We start from the raw sequence: 4,676 nt of genomic DNA, 5'->3' as shown, positions 1-4,676 counted from the left end.
AGCAGCGGCCACGCAATGCTTGTCATCCGCAGGGTCCAGCAGCGGGCGGCAGGATCATGGAGATGGAGGTGGCTGAAGACGCGCGTTAGCGCGGCTGAGGAAAGAACGCGGGCTTCTTCCTCTGCCATGGGGCCGATACCGCTCACGACATCCTCTAGTGCACCGACCAGATAAGGAAGCAGCTGGGTGGGGCCCTCGTCCGCGGTGGCTATCGGCTCCTCCAAGCCCTTCTCGTAGAGTGACTGCAGCGCCGTGCGAGATCTCTCACTACTGGAATTAGCTTATTTGTCGTCTGCCTTTTCTTTGCCGTCTGCTGGCTGATGGCAAAGAAGGTCTTTGTCGTCTTCTTACAGAACTAACAGTCCGAGCCCCACCCTGGCCGCCCCCTTCAAGGAATTTAATTATGAAAATTGCTCTTTGATTGATTGTATTTCCTTGTTGCAATCCGTGCTAAATTCTCCTCACGCTTATAGTCAAAATAAAGCGTTCACTAAACATATCGGTGATGCCTTGATGCAATCTTATGAAGAAAAACTTGAATTGGAAGTTTCTATCCCTAGAAAACTTTATGATGAGTGGGATCAACTATTAAAATTAAAATTAAATATCATGAGTTCTATGCTTTATGTGATTTGGGTGCTAGTGTTTCCACGATTCCAAAGACTTTGTGCGATTTGGTAGGTTTCCGTGATTTTGATGATTGCTCTCTAAACTTGCATCTTGCGGATTCCACTATTAAGAAACCTATGGGAAGAATTAATGATGTTCTTATTGTTTCAAATAGGAATTATGTACCCGTAGATTTTATTGTTCTTGACATAGATTGCAATCCTTCATGTCCTATTATTCTTGGCAGACCTTTCCTTAGAACGATTGGTGCAACTATTGACATAAAAGAAGGAAATATTAGATTCCAATTTCCATTAAGGAAAGGCATGGAACACTTTCCTAGAAATAAAATTAAATTACCTTATGAATCTATTATGAGAGCTACTTATGGATTGCCTACCAAATATGGCAATACCTAGATCTATCCTTGCTTTTTATGCCTAGCTAGGGGCGTTAAACGATAGCGCTTGATAGGATTGACACTAATGGCGCACCATGGAAGCAGTGCGCCACTACTATATACTAATGACGCACCGGTTGGTGATGCGCCATTACTGTCGAAGATACTAATGGCGCACCAGAAACAGGGTGCGCCACTAGTATTAATTTTCTTTTCCATTTTTCCATACATACTAATGGCGCATCAGGTCGAAGTGCGCCATTACTAGTTCTAAGTAGTAATGGCGCACCAAGCAGACAGTGCGCCATTACTGTAAAAAAATTTATTCTTTTTTTTTGCAAAACTACTAATGGCGCATCGTTTCACAGTGCGCCAGTACTAGTTTAAACTAGTAATGGCGCACTATTACCCGGTGCGCCATTAGTGTATATATATATATATATATATATATATATATATATATATATATATATATATATTACTTTTTTGCAAAACTACTAATGGCGCACCACCTGCAGGTGTGCCATTAGTAACCAGGGTTACTAATGGCGCATTTGCTGGTGGTGTGCCATTAGTAACCTGGGACCCCAACAAGATATTTTGGACAGCCCCACACCTACCCACTCACTTTCCCCACTTCATTCCCTCCACCTCCTTCTCCAAACTTTCGGCCATCTCCTCCTCCTCACCTCATTTCCACCATAGATTCATCAAAATTAAGTGGTGAAATTACCTTTTTTTTTGATAGGTAAGTAAGGGGAAAGCTATCTTCATGATGTAGATCTACTTTTTTTCTCCCTAGCTTGCTCCAACAACGTGCACATGCACTTTTTGTGGCCTAGCTAGATCTATGTATGTTTGTGGTGTTGCATATATGTTTGGGTTTGAAGGTACCGGTATTTGAAATGCGATAGTTGCCAATATTTTGCCGGAATGTTTTGATTCATTTCCGTTTCGGCAAGAATTTTGGCACTATGCATTCTTTTTGGTCCTATTTTTAGGGAAGGTCATGCCAAATTTTTTCTTGGTTCTAAAATATCGTTTTGCTCTACCCCGCAGGCGACCATGGTCCGCACGATGACTGAAGGCATCGTGAATAGGTTTTTGAGCTCCGTGAAGGCCGAGATGCTTCAAAAGAACGAGACGGAGATAAAATGTCCGTGTCGAAGATGCAAGCTGAAGAGCCTTATTGCGGACCCGGATTCCGGGCAGGTGCAGGACCACCTGCTCTTGCGTGGTTTCATGGATGGCTATCGGTGGCAAGGTGATGAAGATGACTATGAAGTCGTCCATGGGGGCCGGGCAAGAAATGAGGAAGGGCAACAAGACAAGTACCACCGCGGTGAGGGCGGGCGAGAAAACGAAGAATCTCCAGGACATGATCACGACGGTGATGCTGTACACAGTCATCATGTAGAAGATGTCGTACATGATGATGAGGAAGATCAAGACAAAGGGCATGATCATGAAGATGAAGATGCCGGAGCAGACGACGATGGAGGCTGGGTGCAGGACCCTCATATTCAAGAGCTGCTTCTCAAGCAGACGGATAACGCAAGAGTTGTCACCCGAGAGAAAGCCAAGCTGGATCAACTGGAGATAGACGCGGTTACTCCATTGTATGAAGGATGCAGGCCTGAGGATACCCGCCTGAAAGTAACGCTCATGGCTCTGGAGATGAAGGGAAAACACAAAATGACCGACGCATGCTTCAACAAGAACATGTCATTCTGGCACGAACGTCTTCCCAAGGGGAACAAGTGCCCGACCAGTTTCGAGGAGGCGAAGAAAATCGTGTGTCCTTTGGATTTACCGCACATGAAATACCATGTGTGCATGAACAATTGTATCATTTATCGGTACGAGCATCCGGAGTCTACCATATGTCCGGTGTGCGGCGTCACTCGATACAAGAAGAGGAAGAAAGCTCCTCGAAAATCGGTGTGGTACTTTCCGATCACTCCTCGTCTGCAGCGGTATTTCGCGGACCCTAAGGTAGCAAAGCTCCTGCGTTGGCACGCGGATAGGGAGGAGAAGAAGCGGGAAGATGACGGAAACAATCCGGAGATAAATAAAAAAGACAAGATGCTGAGGCACCATAAGGATGCGAGCCAGTGGCAAGCGTTGAACTTCGAATACCCAGAATTTGGGAAGGATCCAAGGAACATCATGCTGGGCGCGAGCACCGATGGAGTCAATCCTTTTGGCAGCCAGAGAAGCACACATAGCACCTGGCCTGTGTTTGTGTGGATGTACAACCTCCCCCCCTGGTTGTGCATGAAGAGGAAGTACATTCACATGAGTATGCTAATTGAAGGGCCGAAACAACCAGGGAACGACATCAATCTGTATCTGGGGCTGCTGAAGGAGGAGCTAGACACGATGTGGAAAACGCTAGCCAATACATGGGACGCCACAGAGAAAGAATATTTCCCTATGAGAGTTGCACTGCTCACGACGGTGCACGGCTATCTCGGTTACGGATATCTCGCGGGGCAGGTAGTCCATGGATTTTCTGGATGCGTAAGGTGCATGGATGACACAACGTATCGCCAGCTAGATAGAGATCCCAGGTCTTCGAAAACCGTGTTCATGGGACATCGAAGGTGGCTTCGCGACGATGACCTGTGGAGGAAATGCAAGGATCTGTTCGATGGTGAAACCGAACCCCGAAAACGCCCGTGTACGAGGAGCGGCGAGGAAATAGACAAGCTGTTGGAAAATTGGAAAGACCGCCCACTGCCTGGAAAGAAGCAAAAGGCGCCAGAGCCAGGAAAGAAGCGAAAGGCGCCAGAGCCGCTGCTGAAGGTATGGAAAACGAGGTCTGTTTCCTGGGACTTGCCGTACTGGAAGATCCACCGTGTGCCTCACAGCCTTGATGTCATGCATATCACAAAGAACGTGTGCGAGAGTCTGCTTGGTACCCTCCTCAACAGGCCAGAGAGGACCAAAGATGGGCCGAAAGCAAGGGCAGACTTGAAATCAATGGGCATTAGGCAGGAGCTTCACGCTAATGATGATGATGATGATGACGATGAGGCGAAGCAGGACACAGAAAGTCGTCGCAAAGGCAAAAAGGCCAAGAAGACCGGAAATGACTACCCTCCCGCGTGCTTCACTCTAAGTCAGGAGGTGATCGAGCAGTTTTTCACTTGCCACCTAGGAGTAAAACTTCCTTACGGTTACGCGGGGAAGATAAGCAGATACCTAGACCCAGGCGAAGCATAAGTTCAGCCGGATGAAGTCTCACGACTGTCACGTGCTGATGAGCAGATACTTCCAGTTGCAATCCGTGGGATCATGGACGCGCACGTCCGTGAAACGCTATTTGTCCTTTGCAACTTTTTCGACGTCATCTCTCGGAAGTCGATTGGCGTGAGGCAACTCAGAAGGCTACAAGAAGAGATCGTGGTGATACTATGCGAGCTTGAGATGTACTTCCCGCCCGCATTCTTCAACGTTATGGTGCATCTGCTGGTCCATATCGTGGAGGATATCATCCAACTTGGGCCGACGTTCCTGCACAGCATGATGCCGTTTGAAAGGATGAATGGTGTCATCAAAGGATACGTTCGCAACATGTCACGTCCAGAGGGAAGTATAGCCAGGGGCTTTCTGACCGAAGAGTGCATCTCCTACTGCACGAATTATCTAGGCACCGAGAACC

Source organism: Triticum aestivum, chromosome 7A (genome assembly GCF_018294505.1).
Source record: "Triticum aestivum cultivar Chinese Spring chromosome 7A, IWGSC CS RefSeq v2.1, whole genome shotgun sequence".
Taxonomy (NCBI): domain Eukaryota; kingdom Viridiplantae; phylum Streptophyta; class Magnoliopsida; order Poales; family Poaceae; genus Triticum; species Triticum aestivum.
Note: the sequence above shows the minus strand (reverse complement) of the source record.